The 10,166-nt window shown below is 48.2% G+C and overlaps 1 long non-coding RNA gene across 1 annotated transcript; it reads left to right on the forward strand.

Moving 5' to 3' along the window:
* The first annotated feature begins 1,263 nt into the window (after positions 1 to 1,263).
* LOC124242629 (uncharacterized) lies at positions 1,264 to 8,609 on the forward strand. The gene is made up of 3 exons (XR_006889482.1): positions 1,264 to 1,973; positions 7,780 to 7,864; positions 8,021 to 8,609. It is a non-coding gene; the product is annotated as an uncharacterized LOC124242629 (long non-coding RNA).
* Positions 8,610 to 10,166: the final 1,557 nt, after the last annotated feature.

Raw genomic sequence — 10,166 nt, forward strand, 5'->3', positions numbered from 1 at the left:
TTCTGATTCAGAACTTCCGGGGTGAGGCCAAGAGACCTATGTTTCCAAAACAATCTTCAGATAACTGGTGCCAAGCCGGGCATAAGAACCACTCAATTCAACTGCCTACCAAGGGCGATCACCCTCGTCTAGGAGCCTTGATGCAGATCCCTTCAGAGACAGACATTTAATGCACCTATAAGAACCTTCTAGAGAGAAAATTCCATGTTTCATTCATCAGATGTAGGGAGACTCCCTTGCACCTGCAAAATCTAGGCAAGATTGGTTCAAATCCTAACAATTTCATAGCATGTTAAAGTTCAAAGTCTCCCCAAGACATTTACAAATTTCAGAGAAGGAGCAGGAAGGCAGGGAGGTGAAGGGGCCAGGCACCTTATGCTGGGATGGCGGAGGGGAGCACCAGCTCAGGCTCTAGGCTCATGCATCTTCACGAACAGCCCCAGTCTTGTACCACATCTACCTTCACCAGCACTGTGTCTGGGGGACGGGACACTGGGCAGCACTCACGAGACAGCAACAACTGACAGACAGCTGACTCTCACTGTCACCTCTCCTCCGCTCTCGGCTCCAGTCACACAGCCTTCATGTTCTTTTCCCCCATTCTCCTAGCTTCCCACTGCTTGCTCCCTTCCCTCTCTCCCCTCTTGCTTTTCTACTCACTCTTACCTCCCAGGAACTCAACAAATTCCTCTTCTTGCTTCTCTTTTTTTTTTTCTTAAATAGATTTTATTTTTTTTAGAGCAGTTTTAGGTTCACGGGAAAGTGGCACTGAAGAGACAGAAATTTCCCACATACCGGCTGCCCCTGCGTGCCCCGTCTCCCGTCTCCCCCGCCATGGACATCCCCGTCCTGGCCTCATAGGAGTTTCTCTCACCTCCTCTAATCCTTTCAAATCTGTCAACATTTCTGCTCCAGCAGCCTCTCCAGCAGCAATTAGACTGATGAAGGCATTTCTCCCAATTGTAGGCAGTTTTCTCCACGAGAGAAACTCTGTGCCAGAGATAAAGAAATGGTGGTTATGCAACCAGCCCCGTGGCCGAGTGGTTAAGTTCACAAGCTCCGCTGCAGTGACCCAGGGTTTCACTGGTTCGGATCCTGGGCGTGGACATGGCACCGCTTGTCAGGCTTCGTTGAGGTGGCATCCCACATGCCACAACTAGAAGGACCTGCAACTAAGATATACAACTATGTACCGGGGGGCTTTGGGGAGAAAAAGCAGGCAAAAAAAAAAAAAAAGAAATGGTGGTTATCTTCATTCAAAATCCTTCCCTCCATAACTGCTACTCGACGGCCTTAGTTACCCCTCGAGAGCAGAAGAGAGCACGTCTGTGGCCTCTCCCACACGGCCACCCTGGCTGGAGATGCTTCTCCTGGCTGAATTCCGCGCTTCCCAATCCTGGTTCTATATTATATGGTTCTTTGTGCAACATGGTTTCCAGAACTTTGCTCCATTCTCCTGATGCTCTTTATCTGGATCCTGCTAGCTTCCAATGCTCTTCTTAGAATGTAGCACAGACACCTGAACACACTCCAGGTGTAGCTTAGCGGGTGCAAAGAACTAGGGGGATAGTGCTTCAAAGACGTGGCTATGATATTCCTTTATCGCCTTAGCTGACTGGCAGGCAAAAATGTGCCTCTCCTCCTCACCTGAGTTCCAGGTGGTTGGGATTTTATCCATGTGCGTATTTTTGGCAGAGATTAAAGAGTGGGTCAGATAAAGAGTGGAGATCATTCTTGTCTTCTCTCTCAGATTACACAGCCCAGTTCTAACATCAGTTCCCAGACGTGGCCCTCTGGGAAATTCAGCCTCTCTTTTCCAGATCCAGCATCTCTCTGTTCTTCTAGAGACAGTGCTTTCAGAGGGCACTGGAATCCCAGGAGAATCATCTGTGTGATCAAACTCTCCAAGTGAAACCTCTGCTAAGAATGCGCGCACCATATGTGCTAGCAGCTGTTTTCAATAATTTAATCAGGTAAGTACACTGTTATCCTGCAAAATAACTTCTCTCTGAGTCAGGCTGCCTTCTCCATTTTTTCCTTGAGGCAAGTTCGAGATGCCTGACGCTATATCAACTTTGTTTAGGATCCATTGTGTCAACCAGTACGCTCATTTAAATGGACATCTGTGAAGGCCGTTTAGAGCAAAAATCTGGACTCATGCATCTTTCTGGAACATAGTCTTTGCAGTGGACACAAATTGGGGTGACTGCTGGCTCAGCACCTTCCCAGCTGCCCACTCAGGCCTGGCCAGGCCCGGTTGATCCCAGAGTAGAGGACACTGGCCTGCACTCAGTTGAAGAGGATTTGAACGGAATACACGGGCAGGTGGAGTTGAGGCATCCAATGCCCACACCGAGGCAGAGTCCAGGGGCTCGCACCACGGCCCTGCTCCTGCCTCCCCTAGGTCTGCTCTTTCTACAATCCAGAGTCCTTCCTGTAATGTTTGTGATTATGTTGGCCAGAGCTGAACAATTGGAGACGGGGCCTCCAGGGCATCTTTGTAGGAATCTATCACCAGCCCTGGGCTCCTTGTCATTTCGGTCAGAGCCTTAGACCAAATGTTACTGCACCTACACTTTACCTGGAGCCTGAGTTCTGCATTTCTAACAGGCTCCCAGGTGATGTCTGTGTCGCTGGTCCGCAGACTACACTTTGAATAGCGAGCCTTAGAATACTTGGAAGTTATGGTTATTAAGTCTGCAGAGGTCCCAAAGGAAAAGCTAATATGGAACAACTGAATCTACATATTTTCACCCTAAATTAAAGTTAGCGTAGAATAGGCGGGACTATTAGCAACAGCTAACACAGGTGCTGGACTGTGTACTTGTATTTTCTCGAGGGGTCATCCCAACAACCCCCGAGACAGGTGCTGTTCTAATCCCCGTTTTTAGAAATGAGTCAAGTGAGGTCCAGTGAGTGCCCAAGGTCATACATCTACTGAGAGGTGGAGGCCAGGTGGAACCAGGCTCTTAACAGACACGCGGCAATGTCTACCAGGACCGCACACTTGAGCACGCTCAGTGCAATGTGGAAAGGCCTTCTGCCTTGGGCGCGAGGATGGATAGATGAGCTCCCGCCTCCTTACTCCCTCCCTCCTAGTCGGAAGTCTGGACTTTCTTTTTTCTTGTCTCTTGCCCCATCCTGTGATACTGAAATGGAGAAAACGATGAGCCCTCACAGAGCAATGTGGGACTTAGAAGGAAAGAAGGGAGTTCTGGAGGTTATCCACACAGAGTGGTTCGTCAGTTGAGGCTTCTGGTAACTCGGACCCACTCCTCTGGGGTTATGAGCCAGCTCTCCCACTGTATTAGGGTTCTCCAGAGAAACACAACCAATAGAATGTGTGTGTGGGTGTGTGAGGTGTGTGTGTATATAGAGAGAGAAATAAATGTATTGTAAGAAATCAGCCCACGTGATTACGGAGGCTGACAAGTCTCAAAATCTGCAGTCAGCCAGCCGGAGGCCCAGGAGAGCCAATGTAGTTCCAGATGGAAGGCGCGGGGCTCGAGACCCAGGAAGAGTCAATGTCTCAGTCTGAGTCTGAGGGCAGGATAATAACCCCGATGTTCCAGCTCGAAGGCAGGCAGGCAGGAGGAAGTCCCCCTTCGTCAGGGGAGGGTCGGCATTTGCCCTAGCCAAGCCTTTAATGGATTAGGTGGTGTCCACCCACGTTAGGGAGGGCAAGCTGCTATATTCCGTCCACTGATTCAAATGTCAAACTCATCCAAAAACACCCTCCCAGAAACACCCAGAATAATGTTTGCCCAGATATCTGGGCACATGATGGCCCAGCCAGGTTGACACAAAATTCACCATCTCGCCCACTTTCTCCCAAGGATCTCCTGCCCGCCGTCTCCCGGCCCTGGGTGTGGAGACGGCAGATTCCACCTGGGCTGGGCCTCCCTTGATGAGGGCTTCAGATTGGGGCTCCCGCGGCCTTGTGCAAGTGCAAATCCAAACCAGCTTTCAAGCAACCAACTCAGACCCCTCAGCCAAGGAGGAGTTTGGTTTCGCTTCTTTAGAGTTAAAGGGATTGTCTACACCTCTAACTTTGAAAGCTAAGAATTTATGACTCTGGAAAAAGGTATCAGTCTTTCGGAAATTATTTTGATGAGACTTCACTCTGCATTGTCATAAAGAGCTTTGAGTCTGTGGAAGCGGACTGTGCGTGCTCCTGTCACAATCACTCCCAGGGGAGAGGGAAGCTTGAAAGACAGATTGAGATAAAAGCATAAATAAACAATAAATAAATAAATAGCTCCCCCACCCACAAAACCTTTCAGAGAAGTGAGTTTTCTTCCATGGCGCTGGAAAGGGCTCTGAAACCAAAAGGGAAATTGTATCTGGTGAGACAGAGAAGTTGTTTCAGAGTAACTCTTTATTGTTAACGAAATTTAGTGAGTAATATTTAAGTAACAAGAGTAATAAGTGAGTCACCGTAATCATTATTCTTCACGCTCGTGGAATGTCAGTGGGAGCTTTGTACCAGAAAACAGCACACATCACATTTTTCAGCGAATTGATTGTGTTATCTGGCAGAAAAGGAGGAGACAGAGGGGAGTCTGTGGGGTGCTATTAACCGAGGGCACTAAAATTACTCCTTATCCTGGGCTGATTTGTTTGCAAAGAAGAGCAGGTAATCTTTGTTCCAAACAAATTCTTTAATTACCATCTCCACCTCGTGAGCCTTCATCTTTCTGGAATTGTCATTCCCCACCAGACCAAAGGGAAAGAGCTCTCAGGCAGGGCAGGGCCTGCTTCTCTCTACTCCCGAGTTGGCTACCAGTGAAGTCGAATTCTAGGGATGGTGATGCTATAAAGACTCCCTCCTCCAAACTCCGTGGGTACCAGCTGCGGATGGTGACTATAGGGGCCCCGCTGGCTCTGAGCAACTTTTCAAGAATGGAGTCCAAAGCTGGTGGTTCAAAGGCCGCCCACTGCCCTTAGCACGGCTGGGCCTCCTCCAGCCGCTGGTCAGCTTTTAGTCCCAGGATGTCCACACTCCCTTTCTGTCATAGGGCCTCCCATGCTGTGCTTGTCACTGGTGTGCTTTCCCCTCTCCTCTTTCTTTAGATATCAGCTCTTTTGTCTCTGACTCACAGAAGCCTTCTCTGACCTCCCTAACCAGGGCAATTTCCCCTGCACACACTCTCCCAGCATCTCCTTCCTCTGCCACGGAGCTCCTGTCCCTGCTGAAGTTTTGCATGTGTGTATGATTACTCCACCTGCATTGGTGTCCCATGTACACTGTAGGCTCCCTTAGAGCAGCCATTGCTGGTTCAATTAGGACTGGCAGAGTTTGATCACCTCTGTGTCCCCAGGGCCTTGTTGAGGGTGTGCACATTGTAGGTGCTCCATGACAAATGTTTGTTGAATGAATGGCAAGTGGGGAGAGTGTTGTGACCTCAGGCACCTGGGTAACCATGATCATCAGGGGTTCCAAGCCCTTGGGGTTTTGCCTGAGGCTCCACCCTGTGCATACATGTCTGAGTCCATGAGGCTGCTGGAAGACCACACTGTAGCCTAGGCGTCTTGGAAACAGCAGAAGTTTATTGCTCACGGTTCTGGAGGCTGGAAGTCTATGGACAGGGTGCCGGTGTGGTGGGTTAGGGTTAGAGCCCTCTTCTAGGATGCAGGCTGCCGGCTTCTCCCTGTGTCCTCACGTGGCAGAAGGGGCTAGGGTGCACTGGGATCTCCATTATAAGGGCACTGATGCCATCACGAAGGCTCTGCCCTCATGACCTAGTCATCTCCCAAATGTCAACCTCCTAATACGGTCACCTTGGGAGTTAGGACTGCAATGTGCGAATTTAGGGGAACACAAACATTCAGACCACAGCATGTACTAACGATGGAACCAGTGAAAAGAGAGGAGTGGTGTCCACGACAGGTCAGAAGCTCAGCCCCAGGTCACACCCCCCTGGGTTGAAGTGTAGTTTTGTCACTTGTTAACACCACCCTCTTGGGCAAGTGACTTCGACTTGCTTCCTTGGTTTTCTCATACGTAAAGAGGGGCTGATACTGGTGCCTGACCCTCGCTCCATGAGACCGCGTGAGAGAACGCAGGACCATGTCCGGCACAAAGTAAGGGCTCGATAAACCTTAGCTGATGTCATTATTACAGGAAAGACTCCAAGTCCTCAAAACCCCCTCCTCCTTGGTCACTATAAATTGTGTAGATACCTGGAACTTAACTTGGCAGCCAGATGATATCTTAGAATGGTTTGAAAGCCTATCATAAGTTTTCTGGCATCAGTAATTCTATGGGAGTTCGTGAGAAGTGAGTTTAAGAAAGAAAGTACTCTTAACAAGTAGTCGCATGAAAGGGATATGTGAACTTGGGTTGAAAAGCAAAGAAGATATGTTCACACCTTCTCCAACATAAACTTTCAGGACTTACAGCATATCTAGGCTACAGAAGCCACAGCGAGATGACCCCTACTCAGTTCCTTCCACTGTCCATCTCCCTGGGGCTCTCAGCCTATGAGGAGCCAGGGACCAGGCCACCTTTATCCATCTTGCTTGCTAAATGGGTCTTGCTCCCCACGAAGGAGCATTCCAGAAGGATGGTCAGTTCAGCTTTCAGAGCAATCCCTGAATTCTGACTGAATCTCCGTTTGGGCCTGTTTTAGCCCAAGGTGCCCGAGCTGTGAAGTAATAGCCCTTTGGGGTTCTCACCCACTCCTGGCTGGAAAGTGAGATGCCCAAGAACCACATTTGTCCTGAGCTCCGTGGACCGGCTCCATCCTTGGATCCGAATGGCTTGGTTGATAATATTTCTTTTTTTAGTAAGTGGAAGGTGCTGTACTGAATACAGCCAATGACAGAAATAGAAGTCTTTCATTCTGGTGAACAGGCAGAATTCCAACCCCTTATTTGTGCAAGTATAGGCAGGGTCGGCATGATATCAAAGACTCTAGAATGAAAAAAATAACCAAAAAGGACTGACTATTGGGATAGGCCCAAAATGCTGACTTGCTTGTTTAGCCAATGCCAAATTCACCCAGCACTCTTTCCCTGCTTCCTATGGTGCCTCATGTTAAATTAATTCATTCAACAAACGTTGACTGAGCACCTGCAATGTGTCAGGCTGGGCCAGTCCACTGGGATGGAACGACAGCAGGCTAAGGAGCCCACGAGGACCTCTGAGGAAACAGAAGGGGCTCTCACATCTGACCGGGAAGGTCAAAGTCGCTTGGCACGGGAGTCTCAGGAGGGGTGGAAAACCATCAAGCAGACAAAAGGAGAGGCATTCTAGGAGGGGGATAATCACATCTGAGCCCCTGAGTTGTGAAGGGACAAAGTGTCCAGAGAATGGCATGGAGTTGAGCGCACTTAGAGCGTTGGAGGGAGGCATGACCAACAGCAAGAGAGAAGAAAAAGAAGCTCAGATGAGAAGCGGGGAGCATGGCCGTGGGCTAGGTCAGGAAGTGACAAACTAAAGAGGTTTAAGTTTTCCCAGCAGGCCACAGAAATCCACTGGAAAAGTCGGACGAGGACAGTGAAGTGGGCTGACCGGCACTTTAGAACTCTGGCAGCGGCGGCGCGGAGGACGCATTGGCGGTGGGAGCTCGGGTGAGGGGGCCGTTCCAGGCTGTAGTGGTGAGCAGGGGCCCTCAGCGGGGCTGCAGGAATTTAGGGTAGACCTCGTCTAATGTTTTGCTGAAGCTGGTTTATTCTGTGTCTGGTATTTCTATGACGGACTAAAACCAGAGAATGTGTTGGCATTTTTGCCAAGAATTCACCAAGCCTGCATTAAAATTGTCATATCTTCCCAAGGTTTCTGACATAGGATTCATCAAACTTAACCAGAGGGGCTATGCCACCACAGAAGAGCAGGAGGCTGAGAACTCTGGGATGGAGGGTCTGTATCTCTCTTCTGTCTGCAACTCGACGCTCAAACAGCATGGCACCCTTCTCTTGACTAAGAGACCCTGTACCTCCTCACCCTCTATCTAAGTGACATCTTCCAGTTATTTCCTCCTATTGTTTTTAAATGTGTTCACCTCTAAACCCACAGATCAACCTGAGCATCACTAAAAGTGGCACAAGCAGACGTTACGTGTGTCATGACGTTACAGTAGGACGTGCCTGGAACCACCCATGAACAATTCTTGTCTGCATCACTCTCTGGATCTAACCAGCAGTTTATGGGAAACCTGGGGACGAGAGGTACAAGAAACCATAAGGAAGCATTCGGCCAAATCTAGAATGTGGGACATTCTACAGGACACATTTTCAGCTTCTTCAATAAATTGCTGGCATGAAAGAGACAAAAAGAAAGGATCATGGTTATGGAATGAAGAGACAATCACACCCCAGGGCCATGTGTGAACTCTAATTCAAGGAGACTGTCAAAGACATCTTTCCCAGTTGTGGAAATGTGAATATGACTGAGTCCTAGATGATATTGAGGAATTATTAATTTTATTAGATTTTATAATGGTGTGCTGTTTATGTTTTTTAAAAAACTGTCCTATGTATTATATTGGAATATTTCAAGTGAAATGACATGATCTCTGGGGTAAATGGGAAGAAAGAACTTTCATTCACTTAAAATGAAAGAAGATTAGCAAAACATTGATAATTGTTGGTTAATGAGTTCTGAGAGTAAATTATACTATTGTTCTGTATGCTTGAAATTTTCCATAATAAAAAGGTTGTGTGTGTGTGTGTGTGTGTGTGTGAGGGTGTTTTAGTTAACTCTGCTTGCTTTTCCACTATAAAATTAACACAGGTACTTTAAGGAAAACAAAAAAATATATAAAAGAATTAATTACATTCCCACCTCTCTTAATGTAGTCAGTATTTAGAGTACGTCCTTGCTTTTTTTTCTTTGCACACACTTGATGTTTTCATAGTTGGTAATCATTTGTATTTCAAATTTTATTCTTATTTTTTCACATAACATATCATATTACCTGGGCTTCATACCCAGTGCTGTGCCAGCTCTTGAGAGCCAACTGGGAGCACTCATTCCTAACTCTGTGTTCTTGAAATCAGCCGAGATGGCAATATTTAAACCACAGAAATCAGCAAACATTACAAATCACAGGTTTTTGTCCCCATCAAGTGAGTTAAACAGTTGCCAGCACATCGCTGTTTATAACCATGATGTTTTTATTGAGGCGTGTTACTTTATAACATTGTATAAATTCCCAGTGTACATCATTGTTTCAGCTTCCGTGTAGACTGCATCATGTTCACCACCGAAAGCCTAGTTGCCATCCATCACCACACACATGTGCCCTGTACCCCTTTCGCTCTCCCCGCCTCCTCCTTCCCCTCTGGTAACCAGCAACCTGTTCTCCTTACCTATGTGTTTGTTTATCTTCCACTTGTGAGTGAAATCATATGGTGTTTGTCTTTCTCCATCTGACTTATTTCACTCAGCATAATACCCTCAAAGTCCACTCATGGATAACCATCATTTTTAATGGTCACCTAACAGCCCTTTGAGTAAACACACCTCGGTGAAGTTATATGATACTTTTTTCTTTTTAAAGACTGGGGCCTGAGCTAACATCTGTTGCCAATCTTTTTTTTTCTTCTCCCCAAAGCCCCCCAGTACAAGTAGGTAGTTGTAGGTCCTTCTGGCTCTGTTATGTGGGACGCTGCCTCAACATGGCTTGATGAGTGGTGCTATGTCCAGGCCCAGGATCCGAACCGGTGAAACCCTGGGCCACCGAAGTAGAGTGCAGGAACTCAACCACTCGGCCACAGGGCTGGCTTCTTATATGATACTTATTACATGCCAGCCACTGAGCACGTTACTCATGTTAGCTCATTTCATCCTAACAACGAACCCTGTGAGGTGGGTGCTATTATCATCCACATCTTGCAGATGAAGAAACTGAGGCCGAAAGTAGTGAAGGCAATTGCGCAGCGTACCACGGGTGATCAGCGGCCGCGAGCCGGGAGCCGGGCTTTGAGCTCCGGCCATCTTCCCGCAGCATCTCAGCCCCCGCCCAGCTTTGCCCCCGTGGACCTCTGCCCCGGGAAGACCGGGCGGCCGGTGCATCGTCCAGGGTCCAGGCCTCCTTGCTGCCGCCCGGGCCCCAGTGGACGCACATCCCGCAGGTCGCTGTTGGAGTCGAGGTGGCTTTGGGGAGGATGGTGACACACCCCAAGTGGCAAGGACTGTTAGGACCTCAGGGGCCCAAGGA

The sequence above is a fragment of the Equus quagga genome, chromosome 7, assembly GCF_021613505.1.
Source record: "Equus quagga isolate Etosha38 chromosome 7, UCLA_HA_Equagga_1.0, whole genome shotgun sequence".
NCBI lineage: Eukaryota > Metazoa > Chordata > Mammalia > Perissodactyla > Equidae > Equus > Equus quagga.